The sequence below is a fragment of the Hibiscus syriacus genome, unplaced genomic scaffold (assembly GCF_006381635.1).
Source record: "Hibiscus syriacus cultivar Baekdansim isolate YM2019G1 unplaced genomic scaffold, ASM638163v2 tig00000003_pilon, whole genome shotgun sequence".
NCBI classification, from domain to species: domain Eukaryota; kingdom Viridiplantae; phylum Streptophyta; class Magnoliopsida; order Malvales; family Malvaceae; genus Hibiscus; species Hibiscus syriacus.
The window spans coordinates 2,055,782-2,079,058 of NW_024061753.1; positions in this window are offsets into that span (position 1 = coordinate 2,055,782).

Below are 23,277 nucleotides of genomic sequence, written 5' to 3' on the forward strand. Positions count from 1 at the left end.
GAATGTAATTAGTGCATCGATGCATAAGGAGTGCATCGATGCACCCCCTTAAAATGAAAACATCGAAGGTGATTGGTGTATCGATGCATGGGTAGTGCATCAATGCACATGTTAAAGAATGCATCGATGCATTGTAGAATGTCGATGCACTTCAAGGGGAAATTGAAATAGACATTTCTTTTGCTCTAAGAAATGATAGATTAGAATATATCAATTGGATACTGATATGTATCAATGTATGATTATATAGATATCGACCACAAACAAGTTTCGGAACGATTATCAAGTTAAGATTCGATTGAAAGAAAGGAAATCATAAAAGTGGATTGGAACTTAGTGAGGCCCAGGTGAGTGAATATTATTTAGTATATGATGTTTAATTGGAAATAAGACTTGCGACAAGTCTATTTCCAATAGTAAAATGCATGAATTCCTAGATAGAAGTATGTTTTTGCAATGGTTCAAATGTGTGCATGAGTCGATGTGGTGACATATTATTGTATATGTTGCATGATTATATGTGTTAACATGCTTTTGTATGTAATGATATAAGAAATATGTGCTATGTGATATATATATATGAACATATGTGAAACTGAACTATGTGATAATATGAAAAGAAGCTATGTGACTACATGTATATGTGAAAGAAGCTATGAATATGACATATGATATGAAAGGGTATATGTGGAATGATATAAGTGAAAATACCCATGTTATATGATACGAGAGCTATAGGTATAGTTGGCATGCCAAGAGTCGAGGGTTCTATGTGGTCCTTTGGGACATATATGTATCATTTGGAATATTTACAGGGTCTTTTGAGACAGATTTGATCCACTGGAATATGTGTATGGTTCTTAATGAGTGGTCTTTCGGGACAAATACAATACATAGGTCCTTCGGGATAAAATTTCATAGCCCCTAGTGGGACACCTTACGAGCTATGGTGACAGCATAGTGCACAACCTCAATAGACTCACATATCTACAATTCTCACAGATGTACATAGGCTAATAAGAGATAACATTGAATACAATATATGTGATATATATATATATATATATATATTGTGATATGAATTATATGATATGATATATGTGTATGTTAATGATTATTGTATATGTTATAAGATATGATATGAACATAATAGATCATATAAATAAGAGAATAGAATATGAATGGTAATAATATGATAATGATAGAAAAGAAGATAATTATATGCATGTGTGGATTTGATATATGAATGGATATATGTTTGGGTATGATGTGATAGCAGTAATTGTTCATGCATGATTACAAGTTATAGTTTACATTATATATTTATTGCCTCACTAAGTCATAGACTTAGCATGTAAGTGATTTATACGTAGGTTTCAAGAGGAGTAAAGAGCAATGTAGAACAAGACAGGTCATTTCTCCTTACTGAAAGTCAGATTAGAAGAGAGGTGAAGAATATGTATTTTAATATATAAAGTTCTAGTTGGCATGTATTCAAAAGAATATATTGTATAAGATCTGAATAGTTTTATAAACGTTTTGAATAAGTTATATGTTATAAAAGTTTTAAATTACTCATTATTTTATACAAGTAAATGTTTTTGAAAAATCAATGTGACACCTCATACTCGTATTTAGTTTTTAATACGGGTTAGGCGTATTACATTTAATGGTATCAGAACTAAGGTTTAGCCGATTCTAGGCTTAAACTGAAGTCAAATAAGGTTTAAAAATGTGTACATGTCAACTAAAAGTGAAAATTTCTGATTTGATAGTGTAAGGAGTATGATGTCTTGCTAATAGAATAAGATTTGTATGATATAGTAGGAATTGATTATAGAAATTGTCAAATTAAAGTAAATCGATAGCTGACAAATCTGATGGTGATAGCAATTCACATGTCCTGGCCAGGCAGGATGAAGAGCGGAAACCTCAGAAAGTGTCTTATAAGATTAAAGGTTGATTTCAGAAAGTTGAAATCATATTAGAATAGTGATAGAAGATCTTTATTGTTTTGAATCGGAAAAGCGATATGGATTAGTTTTGTTAGTATGTGGATAAGATAGAATATGGTGAACAAGTGTTACCATAATAACGTTAAAAATATCAAATGACGTGGTGAGTACTTATAGAAGAGCTCAAGAATAAGTGCATTAGTGACAAGAGTATAAGATATAGAAAGCCAAAGTTTGAGTTGAAACAAAGAATAGTGTTGTATATAAGCAAAAGTGTGGATATGATAAGAGATTGCATTTTAGAATGAAAAAGTTAGCATTGGCTAACAAGAATATGTGATGGGAATGTACTGGAAGTATAAGATTATAAGATATTATCAGGATATGATAACCAACTATGAAATGGATCTGGATACAATGGTATATTTGGATCATGGTAATGTGGTATAGTAAAGGAAAAGGAAGTAAGGATTTGTATATTTGAGTAAAGCTGAGGATTGATAAGAAGAGTTTAAGAATGAGTATATCAATGATCAGATTATAAGACAAAGTAAGTCAGAATGTTGAGTTTGAGTAACGAAAATTACAAGATGTATGAGAATAGAGGTGAAATTGATAAGTTAATTAAACTAATTTTGCGGTAATTTTGATTGGAAAGGATGTATATGATTGGTTGACTAGGGCTTGTGCCCTAGATTGAACAGATGTTATTAACTAACTATCAGAGTAAAAGTGATAGAGTTATGAGATTAGAGGAAAAGATAAAGTGGAGTTAATCAAGTATGATATGAATCTGAATGTGGTTATGTATTTTGATTATACATATATGATGTAGGCAAGGAGATAAGTATTGGTATGTTTTAAAAAGGGGGCTTTAAAGAAGGAAATACAATATAAGAAATGATAAAGAATGAAGTTCTCTATAAGAAATGGGTTGTCAAAGTTATGAGGATGCAATGAAGATTGGTACACAGAGATGAGTATAGGTGATAGGACAAGAGTATATGAATATGAAAGGAAATATATGATTTGTGTATAAGGAAATAGACAAATGAAGAAATAAAGGAAGGAAAGATTAAGTAAAGGAATTAGCATGAGAACATTAGAATATATGTTCTTATTGATATGTTCAGTGAAAATTCGAGGACTAATTTTCTTTAAAGGAGGAGAGATTTGTAACATCCTCAATACCGGGTTAGTGATCAAATTATAAAGTTTTAGAATTTAGTGACTAGAGTAGAACCATGGATTAGTTCAATGATTTATTTGGAAATAAATCATAAAAGTTGTTAGTAATTATTAGATGAATTGAAGGGCAAAAGGGTCATTTGACAAGGAAGATTTTTATTTTCCTTATAAGATAAGGAAACCACGTGGGAAGAGAGAAAAGGTTCCAAAGTTCTCTTATCTTCTCTTCTTCCTTCTTCATACGTGAAGGCTTGAATCAAAGGTGAGTCTTCTATTTAGATAATTTCTGGATAAATTTAAGGTTGGTTTATGATCAGTAGATGATAACTAAGCTTAAGGAAAACTTAAGTTATCTTAAAATCAAAAGATAAAGGAGTTGGGGAAGATTAAAGATTTGGAGTTCTTGAGTGAAATATTGAAATAGAGTTTATAATAAGAATTGAAAGTTGAATTTGACTTGCCATCAATAAGAATAAGAGATTTATGAAATTAGAAAGGATTAATAACAAAGTTGAAAGTTTAGCAAGATTCTTAAATTTTAAGAATCATGATGAGATACGGAAGATAAAGATGGTTTATATAGATATAAGTTGGTTTAAGTAATGGTAGTTGAGTTTAATGACATGATAGGGGCTTAAAATAGAAGAATAGAGTGAAAAGTTGATGGTTTTCGGGCTTAAATGCAAATTCTGGGTAGGTGTATCGATGCACATTCAATGTGTATTGATGCACTCTTTAAAGAAGAAACATCGATGTAATTAGTGCATCGATGCATAAGGAGTGCATCGATGCACCCCCTTAAAATGAAAACATCGAAGGTATCGATGCATGGGTAGTGCATCGATGCACATGTTAAAGAATGCATCGATGCACTGTAGAATGTATCGATGCACTTCAAGGGGAAATTGAAATAGACATTTCTTTTGCTCTAAGAAATGATAGATTAGAATATATCAATTGGATACTGATATGTATCAATGTATGATTATATAGATATTGAGCACGAACAAGTTCCAGAACGATTATCAAGTTAAGATTCGATCGAAATAAAGGAAATCATAAAAGTGGATTGGAACTTAGTGAGGCCCAGGTGAGTGCATATTATTTAGTATATGATGTTTAATGGGAAATAAGGCTTGCGATAAGTCTATTTTCAATAGTAAAATGCATAAATTCCTATATAGAAGTATGTTTTTGCTATGGTTCATATGAGTGCATGAGTCGATGTGGTGACATATTATTGTATATGTTGCATGATTATATGTGTTAACATGCTTTTGTATGTAATGATATAAGAAGTATGTGCTATGTGATATATATATATGAACATATGTGAAACTGAACTATGTGATAATATGAAAAGAAGCTATGTGACTACATGTATATGTGAAAGAAGCTATGAGCTTATATGACATATGATATGAAAGGGTATATGAGGAATGATATAAGTGAAAATGCCCGTGTTATATGATACGAGAGCTATAGGTATAGTTGCCATGCCAAGAGTCGAGGGTTCTACGTGGTCCTTCGGGACATATATGTATCCTTTGGAATATTTATAGGGTCTTTTGAGACAGATTTGATTCACTGGAATATGTATATGGTTCTTAAGGAGTGGTCATTCGGGATAAATAAAGTACATAGATCCTTCGGGACAAAATTTCATAGGCTCTAGTGGGACCCCTTACGAGCTGTGGTGATAACATAGTGCACAACCTCAATAGACTCACATATCTAAAATTCTCACAGGTGTACATGGGCTAATAAGAGATAACATTGAATACAATATATGTGATATATATATATATGTTTTGTGATATGAATTATATGATATGATATATGTGTGTGTTAATGATTATTGTATATGTTATAAGATATATGAAATGAATATAATAGATTATATAAACAAGAGAATAGAAATATGAATGGTAATAATATGATAATGATAGAAAAGAAGAAAATTATATGCATGTGTGGATTTGATATATGAATAGATATATGTTTGGGTATGATGTGATAGCAGTAATTGTTCATGCATGATTACAAGTTATAGTTTACATTATATATTTTTTGCCTCACTAAGTCATAGACTTAGCGTGTAAGTGATTTATACGTAGGTTTCAGGAGGAGTGAAGAGTAATGTGGAACAAGACAGGTCAGTTCTCCTTACTGAAAGTCAGATCAGAAGAGAGGTGAAGAATATGTATTTTAATATATAAAGTTCTAGTTGGCATGTATTCAAAAGAATATATTGTATAAGCTCTGAATAGTTTTGTAAATGTTTTGAATAAGTTATATGTTATAAAAGTTTTAAATTACTCACTATTTTATACTAGTAAATGTTTTGAAAAGTCAATGTGACACCTCAGACTCGTATTCGGTTTTTAATACGGGTTGGGTGTGTTATATTGCAGAGGTAAACTCGGTGTTTGTTCTTTGTTCTGGCGAGACATTTTCTGTTAGTTAATATGAATGTAAAACATGGAAAGTAGAAAAATAAACATAGAAAATAAAATTCAAAGTATGAGATGCATGATGTATGAGATTTAGAGGCATTGATCCAGAAATGTATCTGTTATTATAAATAACCCTTATTTAAACAAAAGTGTTTTATCTTTTAAGAGACAATAAACATATCAAAGGTACATTCGGACTAAATCCTCTAGACCCCAAACATCTTCTAATAGGTTGACAAATCTTCTTCCTTCATCTATCACTGGTTGAATGCCTTGTCGAACCACTCCGGCTTCCCTTGCTAAACCATGCAAATGATGAGCTGCCTTCTGTACCTACTCCAACGGATGACTGCATCTCTAGCCTTCACCCTTTACTAAGCTTGTTCCCAACGGAAACGCCACTGTAGTCCTCCATCAAAGGGCACTATTGAAGCTCGCTTGCTTGTTTCTTGAATCTGCCCGCAATGGCTTCTAACTCAACTATGGTTTTGTCATCCCGTTCTTGTTGTTTCTGGAGAGACTTCTCTAAATCAGCTACCTGGATTCTCAAGCGCTTGTTCTGATGTTGGTTGTCTATCAAATGCCTCTGAGCAGTCTTTAGTTGTCCTTTCAGAGTCTCTCTTTCATCATGCCCTTCAAACTTCCTTTTTAGGCAACTAGCTTCGCCTTTCCAGTACTCAGTAGTCCTTTTCAGATTGGAGTTACTCTGGACTTGCTCTTGGTACCCTTTTCTCAAGTCCTCAAGCTCAAAAAAGACTTTCTTCTATTTTTTCTCTAACTTGTCTACCCGATCCTTCTGAGTATCGACATCTAACTTCCACTGGTATCTTTTAGCCTCAAGCTCCCTTACCCTCTGTTTTAGTTCATTCTTCACAAATTCAAATTCTTCCCTTGTTATCTCTAGTTCGGAGGGAACATGCTTAAGATGTTCCTCCATAGTCCAGGTTTGCTCATGATCTGGCATTAAGATGTTGTCATTTTTCCTTAATCTTCGCCACTCCAAATAGTCTAGAGTAAGTATGTCCTTGGCAGCCACGACATCTATTCAGAACACCTTCTTCCATGACTCAGTTACTTCCTTGACCCTTTTGATGTAGTTATCACTATAGTATACAAATTCTGATCCAGATAATTTGTATGTTGCTAGGACAAATTGACGTGCCCTATACTGTCGAACTGCCAAAAGAGGATGTTGAAAACATTTTGATGTTTCGATATAACAAATTAAATTAAAAGAATTTTAATTTTGAAAAAGTTTTTCTAAGCATATTCGATATATTAATCAAATATCAAAATATTACTCAAAGTATTTCAAAGTTTATTTTAAATCCTTACTAAAGTGTAAAATTAAGTTTTAATATTAAAATAATTTCAAAACAATTTTACAAAGTATTTTGAACCGTTTCAAAGCCAAAAAATACAATTTGTCCAGAGGGTACCGATTCCCCCCCAAGGGGGTACCGATTTTCCCTGAATGATTTGGCTCCAAGAATTCCAGTATGTTCAAAGGGAACTGATTCCCCCCCAGGGGTACCAATTCCCCCCTGTTTAACGGTCGAAATATTTGAATTTTACAGTTAGGGAATCGATTCCCCATGAGGGGTACCGATTCCCCCCACGCTCCAAGCAGAAATATTAATTGTTTTCAAACTTAAACGGCTCTAATAACTTCATTAATGATACCCAACATTCAGAAGTGATTCAATGTGTATTTAAGTAAGCTTAGAAGCCATTGATCAAGAACAAGAAACAACAAGCAACTAGAATCAAGAGAGAATCAAAGAGAAAGCATCAAACCTCAAGTTTGAGCATTTCAAGCCTATTTTTCATTCAATATTCATTTTTCTTTCAAGAACACTTATTGTGCTCAATTGTATTTATTCTTGAGTGTTCTTTCTTTGTTCCAGAATTGTGCAAACATATTTGCCTTGTAAGGTTTTTCTTGTAAGTTTGCAAATTTGTAATCTTCTCTTTGAGAAAAGAGTGTTCTCAAGAATTGTGGTATATTCTTGAGGGAGTTGTAAGGTTATCTCTTTGGCCTCAAAAGAAAGAACAAATTAGTGAATTTGTTGGAAAATCCTTAGTGTGGATAGCTAAGGTAGTGGAAGTATACTTTGGTTGATAAAGTCGAACCACTCTAAATCGCTGTGCAATTACTTTCAATTTTCTGCAAAAGCTTCCACCAAAATTTTTATTGGCAATTCACCCCCCCTCTTGGCTGATTCCATCGATCGATTAACTCAACAATTGGCATCAGAGCCTAACTCATTTGAAGGTTTAATCGCCTCTTGAGTCGATTCGGGAAGAGTTACATCGATAATCAAAGTCATCAATGGCATCTACTTCAAACTTCGACTCGGTCTCGATTCGATGCCCGTCAACAAGCCTTCTTTCTTCAATGGGGCTAACTATGCATATTGGAAAAATAGGATGATGTACTTCATTCAAGCAAGTAACTGGAATGTCGTAGAAGAATGATACATCAAGCCTCTCACTCATCCAAGATTGTGGAGTGAAGGAGAGACAAAAATGTTCCAGCTCAATTCCAAAGCCATCCATATCATATTCTATGCTCTTGGACCAGATGAATACAGAAGAGTTTCATCTTGTACAACTGCCAAAGAAATATGGGACAAACTTCAAGCCACTCATGAAGGTACCGATGAGGTAAAGAAATCTAAAATTAGTATTCTAACGCATAGCTATGAAATTTCAGGATGAAACCAAATGAAGATATCAAAGCTATGACGGATAGATTCTTAACGATTGTCAATGGTCTCAAATATATGGAGAGATCATTTCAAATGAAAAGCTTGTGAGGAAGTTAGTTTACTCCCTTCCAAAATCATGACAATCAAAGAAGACGGCAATCATAGAGTCTAAGGACCTAACGTCCTTAACTCTTGAAGAACTAATCGGTTCCTTCCTCACTCATGAAATGATGCTTGAAAATAAGGTGGACCTCGATAAGATTGACGAGACCCAAGGAGAAGGAGAAGAAGAAAACCATTGGAGTTGCTCTCAAATCCACAAAAGATGAGAGTGATTCGAATAAAGATGACGATGATGAGGAAATGGAATTGTTTGTCAAACGATTCAGAAAAATGATGAGACATTACTAAGGAAGAAAATTCAAAAGAAATGAAGGCCTAAAAAATGAACCAAAAGAGAATGACCCAATCATTTGCTATGAATACAAAAAGTCGGGGCATGTCAAATATGATTTCCCACAATTGAAGAGAAAGGGTCAATCAAAGAATAAGCACAAGGCTCATGTGGCTACATGAAGTGATTAAGAAGGTTCCGATGAAGAGGAACAAGAAGTAGCAAACTTGTGATTGATGGCATTCGGGGAAGATTCTAAGGTAACCTCTAACTCATCTGATTTTAATGATTTATCTTATAATGAGTTATTAGAGGAATATAATGGGTTGGCTTTGGATTATGAGAAATTGTTTTTAAAACATAAAAATGATATTTCAAAATTGAAAATTGAAAATAAACTCATATCCAAAACCAACAACGATCTTGAGAGTAAAATCAAAGATTTGCAAATCAAACTAGAAGAGTTTGAAAAGAAAATTTTGGATTTGCAAAATTTACTTTCAAAGGTCAATGATGATCATCAAAATAAAATTGATGATCTTAAAGCTTCTTTTGATAAAGTTGGAACAAAACGTTTTGAAAAATGAGAAAATTCAAAATCCAACTTTGTTAGAAAAAACTACAATCATAGAGGTCCCCGAAGAACCTATAATGGAAAAATCGTTAGAAGTATATGGGTTCCTAAAGAACTCATTACTACTAAAGATAAAGATATCCTACACAAATGGATACCTAAGGGGACTAGGATTTTGGAAACTAATGAATATGGACCCAAAACAATTTGGGTACCAAAAATTAGAAATTAATCTATGTTTGTAGGAAAATGAGCATTGTTACAAGGCACAGGAAACAAATCCAAATTCATGGTACCTTGATAGTGGATGCTCGAGACACATGACCGGAGACAAAAGCCAGTTCATAGAGCTTAACGCCAAAAATGGAGCAGAAGTGACTTTTGGTGATAATTCAAAAGGTCACATTAAAGGTATTGGTACTATAGGTAATACCTCTTCTATACAAATTAAAAATGTGTTATATGTGAATGGATTAAAGCATAATCTATTGAGTATTAGTCAATTATGTGATAAGGGATTCAATGTCATGTTTGAAATTAATGGTTGTAAAGTCATTGACATTGCATCTAATCGGGTTATGATTGTTGGTCATAGAATAGGAAACATATACATGGTGCATTTAGATTCTATTGATATGACTAATTTGTGCCTAGTTGCTATGGATGAGCATGATAGTTGGTTATGGCATAGGAGACTAGGATAGCTAGCATGAGTGTTTTGCAACGGTTAGTTCAAGGAGAATTGGTTCGAGGGCTACCTAAACTAAAATTTGATAATAATAAAATCTGTGATGCTTGTGCTAAAGGAAAACAAAAGCGAGTTTCTTTTAAATCCATTAATGATGTGTCAACTAGTAGAATATTACAATTGATCCATAGAGATATTTTTGGGCCAACTAGGACTACTAGCTTGGGTGGAAAACAATATGCATTTGTCTTGGTAGATGAATATTCTAGATATACTTGGGTTCTATTCTTAAGTACTAAAGATGAAGCATTAGAAAATTTCATCACATTTTCAAAAGTAATCCAAAACGAAAAAGGTTACTTTATCACTAGTGTTAGAAGTGATCATGGCACTAAATTTGAAAATCTTGGATTTAATGAGTTTTGTAATTCTAATGGTATTAGTCATAATTTTTCAGCACCTAGAACCCCTCAACAAAATGGAGTTGGTGAGAGGAAAAATCGAACTTTAGAAGAAATGGCTAGAACCATGCTTTGTGAAAATAATTTGCCAAAATATTTTTGGGCGGAAGCCACAAATACCGCTTGTTATGTTGTAAATCGAGTAATGATTAGGCCAATTTTAAAGAAAACTCTATATGAAATTTTCAAAAATAAAAATCCTAACATTAGCTATTTTCATCATTTTTGGATGTAAATGTTTTGTTTTAAACAACGGTAAAGAAAACCTTGCAAATTTGATGCTAAAAGTGATGAAGGAATTTTTCTGGGTTATTCCTTAAATTCTAAAGCTTATCGAGTATTTAATAAAAGAACTTTGGTTGTAGAAGAGTCTATACATGTTGTTTTCGATGATAATCTCCTTCCGAGGAATGATTCTTGTTTGAATGATGATGTAGGTATTATAAATACAAATGACGTTAGACATGACGTTGGAGAATCATCATCAAAGGAAGAAATGAAAGATGAGGAAACTCGTGATCCTCTTGAGAATCCAACCATTGAAGAGAGGGAAGTATCTTATCCAAGAGAGTACAACTATGTCAAGGATGGTGAGATTATAGGTGATCCATCCAAAGGGGTAACAACTCGATCTTCTCTTAGAAATATTTGTAATTATGTTGCATTTATTTCATGCATAGAGCCTAAGAACATTAAAGAAACATTAAATGATGAACATTGGATTATGGCTATGCAAGAAGAGTTAAATCAATTTGAGAGAAGTAAAGTATGGACATTAGTTGAAAGGCCTAGTAATAAATCTACTGTAGGTACTAGAATGGTATTTAGAAATAAGCTTGATGAGAGTGGTAATATAGTGAGAAATAAGGCTAGACTTGTTGCTCAAGGGTATACTCAAGAAGAGGGCATAGACTATGATGAAACATACGCTCCTATAGCTAGGATGGAAGCAATTAGAATGTTATTAGCATTTGCATATTTTCATGAATTTAAACTATATCAAATGGATGTTAAAAGTGCATTTTTAAATGGTTTTATAAAAGAAGAAGTGTATATGGAACAACCTCCAGGTTTTGAAGATTCAAAATTTTGGATCATGTTCTTAAATTGACAAAAGCACTTTATGGTTTAAAACAATCTCCTAGAGCTTGGTATGAAAGATTGTCAAACTTTTTAATTAAAAAAGGTTTTTCAAAAGGGAAGGTTGACACTACATTGTTTTTAAAGCATAAAGGTAAAGATTTATTAGTAGTTCAAATTTATGTTGATGATATAATATTTGGTTCTACTAATGATGTTCTTTGCCAATAATTTTCCAAGCTAATGCAAAGCGAATTCGAAATGAGCATGATGGGGGAGCTCTCATTTTTCTTGGGACTCCAAATCAAGCAAAGAAAAGATGGCATCTTAATCAATCAAGATAAGTACGTCAAAGATAAAGATATGCTCAAGAAGTTTGGACTCGAAATTGGCAAACCTCATGACACTCCAATGAGCTCTTCAACAAAGCTTGACTTAGATGAAGGAGGTAAATTTGTAGATGTTAAATTATATAGGTCAATGATTGGATCTCTACTTTATCTAACTGCAAGTAGACCAGACATTATGTTTAGTGTTTGCTTATGTGCTAGACTTCAATCATGCCCTAAGGAATCACATTTACTAGATGTTAAGAGAATCTTTAGATACCTTAAGGACACTCCTAGTTTAGGACTTTGGTATCCTAGAGACTCTAGCTTTAGCTTGCATGCCTTTTCTAATGTGGATTATAGAGGATGCAAATTAGATAGGAAAAGAACTTTCGGTACTTTCCAATTCCTTGGAAATATGCTGATTTCTTAGTTTTCAAAGAAACAAAATTGTGTTGCATTATCTACCACTGAAGCCGAATACATTTCAGCTGGTAGTTGTTGTGCACAAGTTTTATGGATGAAACAACAACTTTTTGATTATGGAATTGAAGTAGGTATCATTCCTATCAAGTGTGACAATACTAGTGTTATTTGTCTCACTAAAAATCCCATCCAATACTCTAGAAATAAGCACAATGAAATAAGACATCACTTCATTAGAGACCATGTCACTAAGGAAGATGTAGTTCTAGAATTTGTTGATACTTTGCATCAATTAGCGGATATCTTTACAAAACCTTTAGACAAGGAACATTTTTGGACACTTAGGAGAGAATTAGGTTTAACAACCTATCTTCACTTAGTGTTTAAAATAATTTTAGCACTTTTAAGACTAAATGAAAAATGCTTATAATAGTAATTTTTTTATTGCATTCATTGCTATTAGTTAGGGGAGTTTATGATTCTTGATGAAAAATTAACTTTATGTTCAAATGTAGTTTAAGGATTAATTTGATTGATTGAACATAATTAATTTTTTATATATGAGTTGCCAATACCACTAGAAAAGATTATTTTAGCATTTTGAGTGTTTAAAATACATTATTTTTAATTATAGGGCAGAGGAAATCGATACCCCTTGAAGGGGAACCGATTCCCCCTTTGAATGGGAACTGATTCCCCCCTAGGGGAATTGATACCCCCTAGGGGAATCGATACCCCCTGGGGTTCTGGTTTTTAACCGAGCAGAACACCCAAAAATGTTAAAACCCTCTTCTCTTGCCGTCATTCCTCTCTCTACTCTCTCCCTATCTCCTTTTCGCCTCAAATCAACATTTCTTATCGAAATTACTTCAAATATCATCTTCTAAACCTGCTAGCATCATTAAAATCGTCCAGACAACATCAAAATCCACTCAATCTCATCTTTCAAGGTAAATTTTTCTAAACTCTCTATTTCATTGATTTTGAACATAGGACTAGTTTCAGTTAGTTCTAGATAGAAAAAGTGATCGGGCATTGCTTATTAGTGTTTAGAAACTAAATTTTTACAACTAATTTCATCAAAAACACAAGATTTTTCCAAAATTTTCGAAATAAAAAAAATATTTATTATTGTGTTTTGATTAAATTACGTTGTTGTTATGAAAACTATACATTTATTGATTTTCAAAACCTTATTTTTCAATAAGTTTTTCGAAAACTTTGCCCATTAGGATTAGTTTAAGAGAACCTTGAAATATTGAGAACTCAATTGAGTTTTTGGATTAATTGAATTGCATACATGTGTTTTCTAAATTGTAGGTTATCCATTCTATTTCGATTTCCTAAACCATGTCCAATCCTAAACATGCTAGGTCATCATCTAGTCGTTCAAACCAACAACCAAATCCACCTCCAAATCCTCCTCCTATTCTTGAAATTCCTATTCCTAATCCCGTTGATCCTAATATGACTATCCAAAACTCGTGCTTCAATCATTCTGGTCCTTATCAATATTTTGACTCTTACAAAATTAGAGAAGAACGTATCTCTTCTCGTCAAGCTATGATAGATATCGATTTTAGATATCTTCCTCTTTTACAAGAGGGGAAATTTGATAAACTTTGTGATCTTGAACCTATAGTTTACCATCAACTTGTTTGCATATTCTATTCTAATGTCGTTTGTATTAAAAACTGAGCTCAAACCAAAACCATAGCAGTTCGTTCCTATCTCCTAGGACAATTCATCCATCTTGGCTCAGCTTACATAGCTAATGAATTAGGATTAGATAATGATGGTATATCAAATGAAAAATAGTTTTTAGGTTCTCGTTATAAAAGAAGGGATAATGCGAGTGTCTTAGATCTTCATGATCGTTTTCTTCATCTAATGATTTCTTGGTGGTTTCGACCATCCGGAGGTCGTTACTCTACTCTTCGTGCTTTAGATCTTTGGTGGTTACATTGTTTCCAAAACAATATTAAAATAAACCTACCTCAGATTATTTTTGCTGAAATTGTTGAAACCGTAAATCTTATTCCTAATAAGAAACTCTGTTCATCTCTAGTTTACGGTTGCATTCTAAGTAATATATTTTCTAAAGCCGGGCTTAGAGTAAGTCTAGATGCCGTCTTTCCTCTCAAGAAATAAATTAATCTTCTTTCCTTAATGAGAGGATCGATAAAGAATAAGGACACCGGTGAATGGGTTCGATCTTCTGAAAATACTCTGGGAGCTAGCTCTTCTCAAGCTCCACCAAAAGCTGACGACGATCCCGAGCTTGAACAATTAATGCAAGATATTGACGAAACCGACGATGAGCCGGAACAACACGAGGAACAAGATCAGCAAGAAGATCATGTGCCTCCATAATTTCAATCATTTATGGAGACATTTGATTTCTGTTATGCATCCTTGGATTCTCGCTTCACTTCCATAGAATCTCACTTCTCTACTATGGAAACTCAACAATTGGAAATTCTCCGGGAGATGCGTGCAAACAATGAAGCAACCAACGCTCGAATTAATGAACTCACTCATAAAATGGCAGCCATGCGAGCTCATTTCTCACCTCCCGATCCTCCTACGGATGTTTGAACTTTGATCTTTGCTTTTCTTGTTTGAATTGAACTTATTGTTAAAACATTCTGAATGCTTTTGGATTATTTATTTTTGGTTGTTCGAACTTATGTTTAATACATTTAATTTGGATTTAGTGTTTATTTTGTATCTTTAGACATATATGACCAATTATCCATTACATGTTTATGAATATTGATTATGAAACTAATGGCTAACCTCTTTTTTGATTGTGTTCTTAGCAACTTATGTTTATATATATAATCAATTGGCTAAATGATTTCAAAACCTTGTTTAAAATCTTTTACGAGTCTTTTTGATTTAACAAAAAGGGGGAGAAATGTTAAATGCGTTTTTGAAGAGGAGTAGTGTTAAAGTACGGGGGAGTAATATTTTTCAAAATCAAAATTCATTTTGAAATTAGAAAATCTTAAAATGTTTTGTTATATCAAAAAGGGGGAGATTGTTGAAAACATTTTGATGTTTCGATATACAAATTAAATTAAAAGAATTTTAATTTTGAAAAAGATTTTTTCTAAGCATATTGGATATATTAATCGAATATCAAAATATTACTCAAAGTATTTCAAAGTTTATTTTAAATCCTTACTAAAGTGTAAAATTAAGTTTTAATAGTAAAATAATTTCAAAATAATTTTACAAAGTATTTCGAACCGTTTCAAAGCCAAAAATTACAGTTTGTCCAGAGGGTACCGATTCCCCCTGAATGATTTGGCTCTGAGAATTCCAGTATGCTCGGAGGGAACCGATTCCCCCCCAGGGGTACCGATTCCCCCCTGTTCAACGGTCGAAATATTTGAATTTTACACTTAGGGAATCGATTCCCCATGAGGGGTACCAATTCCCCCCACGCTCCAAGCAGAAATATTAATTGTTTTCACACTTAAACGGCTCCAATAACTTCATTAATGATCCCCCAACGTTCAGAAGTGATTCAAGGTGTATTTAAACAAGCTTAGAAGCCATTGATCAAGAACAAGAAACAACAAACAACTATAATCAAGAGAGAATCAAAGAGAAAGCATCAAACCTCAAGTTTGAGCATTTCAAGCCTATTTTTCATTCAATATTCATTTTGCTTTCAAGAACACTTATTTTGCTCAATTGTATTTATTCTTGATTGTTCTTTCTTTGTTCCAAAATTGTGCAAACATATTTGCCTTGTGAGGTTTTTCTTGTAAGTTTGCAAATTTTTAATCTTCTCTTTGAGAAAAGAGTGTTCTCAAGAATTGTGGTATATTCTTGAGGGAGTTGTAAGGTTATCTCTTTGGCCTCAAAAGAAAGAAAAATTTAGTGAATTTGCTGGAAAATCCTTAGTGTGGATAGCTAAGGTAGTGGACGTAGACTTTGGTTGATAAAGTCAAACCACTCTAAATCGTTGTGCAATTACTTTCAATTTTTTGCAAAAACTTCCACCAAAATTTTTATTGACAATTCACCCCCTTCTTGGCCGATTCCATCGATCGATTAACTCAACAGAGGAGAATACCCAACTCCTCCCCATAGTCAAAGGAGGGTCATAGTGTCTGAATCCCCACATCGGAAGAGAATGTCACTATGGGTCAACCAATGAGCTCTTCAGGCAATATCCCAGTCCTGAAGATGTGTGATAACTTTCATCCATTTTTTTTAGGCATCTTCATGTCATTTCAGAGTGATGAATTCTCCAAAAGATGAATAAGTGGTGCTGAATCGACGGTAGGCAACCCCGTTAGTCTTCCAAAAATGGTTTTAAATCCAGACTTGGAGAAGTTGAGCACACCCTATGTACCCTCCTCTGCCAGTCTTTCTGCAGTGGTTGAGAGCATAAGGTCTCAGTAAATATTGTTGGCGCTTGATTTACTCGCCTCGGGAATAGTTCAAACAGTTCCACCACAGCTACGTCGATACACCCCAAAGTCTTCAGGAAGATAACCAAACCATAAAGGCCTAGTACAAAAGATCTATTGCCTTCCATTCATTAGGGTGATTCTTCATCAGTTGCTTGATGTTAGACCAAGGAATTTCTTCCCGCTACCTCTGTGTTGATTCCGGTCAATTAACCATTTCTCGTCTACTCCTGTAACTTTTGTCAACCCATTTTTGAAGGGTTAACTTTTGATGTGCTGATATAGGCCCGCTCCAATCTGATGCTTTCGTAGTGTAGCAGTGTAGTATATTCTTCATTTGTAGGCACCATGTTCTCCTGGTTAAAGGTGAAACAGTTGTACCCCAGATTCCAGAATTGAATCAAGGCTCTGATTAAGGGCTCATCTATCTTGACATAGAGCAGGAGTGCGATATCACCGTACCGTTGGCTGAACTTCTACTTCCGGTCACCTTTCCAACAATCCCAAATGCTTTGTAGCTCTTGGACATCATTATGCTTTAGGCTAACAGAGGCGTAGCTAACCAGTTCTGACACATAGCTTCCTTGAAAACTGTCTCCCTTCTCTTTCTGAGTTTTTTTGGATAATAGTCGTACCTCGACATTTTTTACCTCTTGCATTACAATCCCTTTGTCCATTAATGCATATTATTTTTGTGTAACAAACACCTTTTTATGGATCAATGACCTCTTTTTATGATGTAAATGCTAAAAAACAAACATGAAATAAAACAAGTTAGTAAGATAAAAATAATAACGATGAAAGTAAAAATAAATGAAAATGACAAACTGCATGATTAGGGTGAAAAACATCTTAGGTTTTGAAATGGAGTCTTGGGGTATGCTCTAATTGCCTGTAGTCTCCCAGTTTAGGTTCTAAAGAAGGTACCCGAGTTCTCCTTGTTGGTGCCCACTTGGGCTTGCCAGACCCTTAGTCCTAAGCCCATTACAAGCTTATGTGGACTAAGTTAAACTCGAGAGGATACATTCCCTTATGCCCATATGGAGAATAAATTCACACGAAGACATAAGGTATATGAATCCCGAAGGTTACTTGCTAGGCCCATACGGAGAATAAATTCTCACGAAAGCATCGCTTTTACCCCCCACTTAAAAAATGGGTTTGGAGCTCAAGAATAGAGCCTTAGATGGAAAAACAAGTTTGATAAGCTGAAACCACTAAAAGAAATCGTCAGTACAACTATTTGTTTGAAAAAAATAATCAAAAGTAAGTAATAAGGATCGAAAAGTTACCTTAAAATTTAAACTTACCCATTTCATTAAAAATACAACTGGAAATTAACCTTTAGCCTGACTCACTTACTTGTCCCCAGTGGAGTTTCCAAGCTGTCGTAACCGTCTTTTGGGTGGGCTCGGAATTGGACTTCGACTTAAATGGAATGGTTAGAGTCGCCACTGATCATTTATTTTAAGAACAAATGGGTTGATCGGATACCTTGATTTCTTACATGATTTGCATCTTACCAGCGATATGTCAGATTCATGAGTCGGTTACAGTCAAGGAATGGTTAGCACCCTTGAACTGCCCTTTCGGTACTACTTAATTTCCATTTGTCTTTAATTAAGAAAGTGATAAGTTAAAGTAAAAGGTAAAATAATGATCCCAAATTGCTTACCTTTAATGAATTTACGAAAATACCCTTAAAAGATAAAACGTTAGATTTATAAAAAGGTTGAACCAAAAAATAGAAAAGGGTTAAATTACGACATTAAAAAATGTATATGCTGAGGAATTAACTGAAATAAAGACAAAGTGCACATATTAAAATTCACGAGAAAAATAAAATAAAGAAAAAAAGAAATGAAAAAAATAAAATAAATTAAAAAATAAAAATAAAACAGGACGAATTAAAGAAAATAAAAAACAAATAAGGAAGAAGAAAAAAATAAACAAATAAACGAAAAACATAAAACAAAATAAACAGTAATAAAAAAATAAAAAAAAAAAAGTAAAAAGAAAAGAGAAAAAAAACACATACAGTAAAACATATATATAATAGTATTTAAATAAATAAAAAAAAGAAAAAATAGGATAATAATAAAAAACATATATTTAATATATAAAAATAAAACGTTAGAAATAAAAGAAAGAAAGAAAATAATAATATAATAAAAAAACAAAATGAAACTCAAAAGAAACTAAGAATAATAAATGGAATGAATGAAATAATATATATATATATATATATATATATATATATATATATATAATATACATATAATGGAATATAATATTAAATAATATTTTTTAAAAATCGTGGAAACAAAATAAAAAGGGACCAAATTGAAGAAAAAAAATGTTGTAAAATTTGAAAGGAAATTAGGGATTAAAATCAATTTTTGGGGACAAAATAGGTCTTTAAAAACAACAAGGGATCGAAATGGGGATTTCCCCCTTTTAGTACGAAAACACCCAGATCTTGAGTCCCTGGGTCGGGTATGTGGGTCAACATATGGGTTGATGGGTCACTATTAAACCCAAAATTTAAAACAAATTTCCATAATCCTTCTCCATTTTATTTATATCAAAACCATTTCCCCCATTCTCTCTCAAGTGTTCTTCACCAAAATGAAGAACACGGCCGGGGTTTAAGTGAAACCCAGTACCCGGCCAAGCGCCGCCTCGCCGGCCGTCGTTCATCAGCGACGAAACCTAAAAAAATCGTTTTTAAAAAGCTTTTCCCCCTCATTTAGAAAATCAACTTGGTTTTTTCAAAAATGCCTCAGGGGAGACTAGATCTAAGTGAGAACTTTTGAAATCTTCCCCCCTTTTTTCATCTGCTTTTCGTTCCTTTTTATGTTTTTGTTGAATCAAGAAGAAGATGAAAAGCAAAATAACATGCAAGTACCGAAATCGAAAAAAGGTGATATTTTTACCCTTTTTTATTTCTGTTCGAAACGTTACAAATGTTCGGTCCTCTTATGTATTGCCTTTGCTTTCTTCTTATTTTCGGTGTAATTTCTTGTGTATTTTTCTCTCTATTTTCACATCCATTATAGCCTTGGGATTGGCTATTTTTAGATAGATTTTTAGAGTCCTATACAAACTGAAATGCTCCTTTATTCGGTTTTAGGTCCCATGCGCACTGAACCTCTTTGGTTTGTTGTTTTAATTTGTTGATGGTGCCGAAAATCCCGGGGAGAGATTGTTGGATGCGGCTGGAACGACTGTTGCGACGCTGAGAGGATATGGGTGAGAGATAGGGTTTTGGAAACCTTAATTGATTTTAGTCTGGACCGGTTCGGGTTGCTCCAGTGGATCCAGGTTGGCTACTGCTAGGCTATGGGTTGTTGGTTTCTGGTTGCTGCTTGACTGTGTAACATTTGTATTTGGACTTAGGGCCCGATTCCGTAAATGAAATGAAAATAAATTAATATGTATATATATGCTATATAATTATAGTATATATAGCAGGTACATATTATGTATATAATACATATACACTATATACTATAATAATAGTATAAATTAACATATAAATATTATGTACTAAAGTCGGACGAAAACATGTGTCGACACACGTAATAAGACATGTTTTTCCTTAGACGTTTTCGACTCATTGTCAATACCAAATACTCCTTCCGTCCCATTTACATTGTCTATTATTAACTTTTTACATAGTTTTAGAAAGAAAAAGTTTGTGTAAGAGACGTGTTATAAAAAAAATTAAAATGACAATTTTATTCTCAAAAAGTTAAATTTTATTTTATCGAGAAATTAAAAAAAGATTAAAAAAAGGTGTGCCTAGTAAAAGTTTTTGATTTTTCAAGGAGACAATTTTAAATGGGACAATTTTAAAACACAAAAAGGATAATTTTAATGGGACAAAGGGAGTCTATAAACATGATTTCAAGTCCGAAAGTAAATTGTACTTTCACAACTTTACGTAAGATAAAATTTATTTTTGAGTAAATTATACCAATCATCACTGAATTTTAATCTCTCTTATTCCACCTTCTGTACTTTAAATCTGTTCAATTTCCTCATTAAATGTAATACATTTGATATTCTTTGTCACTCAGCCGTTTTCTCACTAACGACATTATAAATTGGTTGTTGTGTAGATGCAAAATGACATCATCTTGGAGAAAATTTCATTTTTCTAAAATAGTATTATTTTAACACTGTCATTATTTAACGGCGGAGTGACCAAAAAAATCAAATGTATTAAGTTTAATAAGGAAATTGAACAGATTTAAAGTATAGTAGGTGAAATAAGAGAGAGAATAAAGTTCAGTGATGATTGATGTAATTTACCCTCTATTTTTTTGGATGAAAGTGGAAAGGGGTATTTTTTAAAAAATAAAAAATGGGGAAATGATCATGTGCGACAGCCTTAATATACGGCTAAAAAAGGTGCTACCAGTTTTTTTATTATTTAAATAACAAAACCGGTAAAAAATTACCGAAAACATTATTATTTCTACCGGTTTTGTTATTGTTGGGAACTTTACCGGAAATGCTAAAAAACATTGATGTTTTAGGTAGAAATAATAATGTTTTAAGTAATTTTTTTACTGACTTTGTTATTTAAATAATAACAAAACCTGTAGCACCTTTTTTTTTAGATGTATATTAAGGGTGTCGCACTGTAGAACTTCCCTAACAAATGAGTGAGTGAAAAGTTTAGGAGACCAAAGGTCACTTCCAATTATAGTTAATGATTATCAACTACGAGAGACTTAGGATTTTTATTTAGGTTTAATACAAAAATAAGTGTCCAAACTATGTCTCGAAAAATGTTTTAGTGTCTAAAGAAATTTTCGTTAAAAAATAGGTGTCTAATGTTTCCAATGTTATACTTTCAGGTGCTCGGACGTTAACCGTTGTTAAATATTTTCGTCAAGTGTCACGGTCACATTCTAGTAATTTTGAGAATTTTTAAAAATTTAAAAACTAAAATATATTTTTTGTAAATAAATCCCCCCGATGTAGCAACCACCTTCCTCATTTCCCCTATTTCCCCATCTCTTCTATGTCGACAGGCCGGCCGACTAACAATGACCATCACCGCCACCATCATTGGCATCGACGTCGTCCCCCGATCAAATTTCATTTGACATTTCGTCGTAACATGCCGCCGTTTGCCGTAGAGAAGCATTCAAAGGTTCGTTGGTTTTTAAGTCACTGTTGTCATTCTTCATCAATTCTGGTTGATTTCGACGTCTATAAGCCACACTGCAACCACCATTCAAACCTATGCAATTCCGATCAAAACACAACCTTTCAACGACGACGATGGTCGGAGATGGCCAACGATAGTTTTGGTTAAGAAATTAAAAATTGGAATTAGGGATTTGGATATTGGGAATTTTAAATTTATGGATTTTGGGTGACAGAAATGACGATGATTGGTCAATAGGTGGGTGGCGAAGGGTGAGCGACCATTCGGCGATGACAATGGTGGCCAGAGATGGCCGACAACGGTTGATAATAGGGTTGAAATGAAAGATTTTATTTTTTAGTTTTTTATGTTTTTAGTAAAACATATGTTTTTTAAATAAATCAAACTTTTTTCTTTTTTTAATTAAAAATAATATTTTTATTATTAAAAATAAAAATTAAACGATAGACATCTAAAAGTATAATTGAGAAAACGTTAGGCACGTATTTTTAGCGAAAAATTCTTTAGCCATTAAAACGTTTTTCAAGGCATAGTTTAATCACTTGTTTTTTATTAAGCCTTTTATTTAAAAAGATTTAGAGTAAATGAAATATAAACTTATGACTAAATTGATGATTTATTTAAAATTTAAAGATTAATTTTTGATTAGTTAATTTGTTAACTTATCACATCTTTTAAATAAGGAGACTTAACAATTTAATGATTAAATTGTTATAAATTCATAACTTAAATGATCAAAATATTTATTTTTAAAATTTGATGATTAAAATTAAAAAGAATTGAAATAAAATTACCAATATGGTACTTTACCCTTTAGAAATTATACAAAAAATTAAGGTAAAGTACAGTTGCTCATCCGACTATTCATATGTTCCAAACTCATATTTATCATTAAAAAATGACAGACTTCTGACCTAGATTTAAGCTATTGAGTCTGATATGATAAAATTTAATCCTAGAAATGTTTGTATTGTACAGTCGTTTAAGATTATAGGATCATATTTTAGCTTATCTCAGTCAGTATGTTAACGTCTAGCTCAGACAATTGTAAATATTTTAACATAAAAGGACGAAATTAGAACATATGAATGGTCGAGTGAATATTTTGTAGCTTTTAGTAGTTAGAAGACTCAACAAAGCAACACATTGTAGTCAAGGGATAATTTATAAATTTCAATAGTTAGAGGGTTAATAAAGCAATACTTTATAATCGAGGGACCATTATATGCTTTACTCACAAAAATTAAGATAATATTTCATATAGGGATGTGAAATAAGGTAATCTTCATGTTTCAGTCGGATCCTGTCAGATCAGATCAAATCTAATACAAGTTATGTCAGGTTAATTTAATGGTTTGACTCAGATCAGGTTGGGTCCATGTCAAATCAATTCGGGTCAT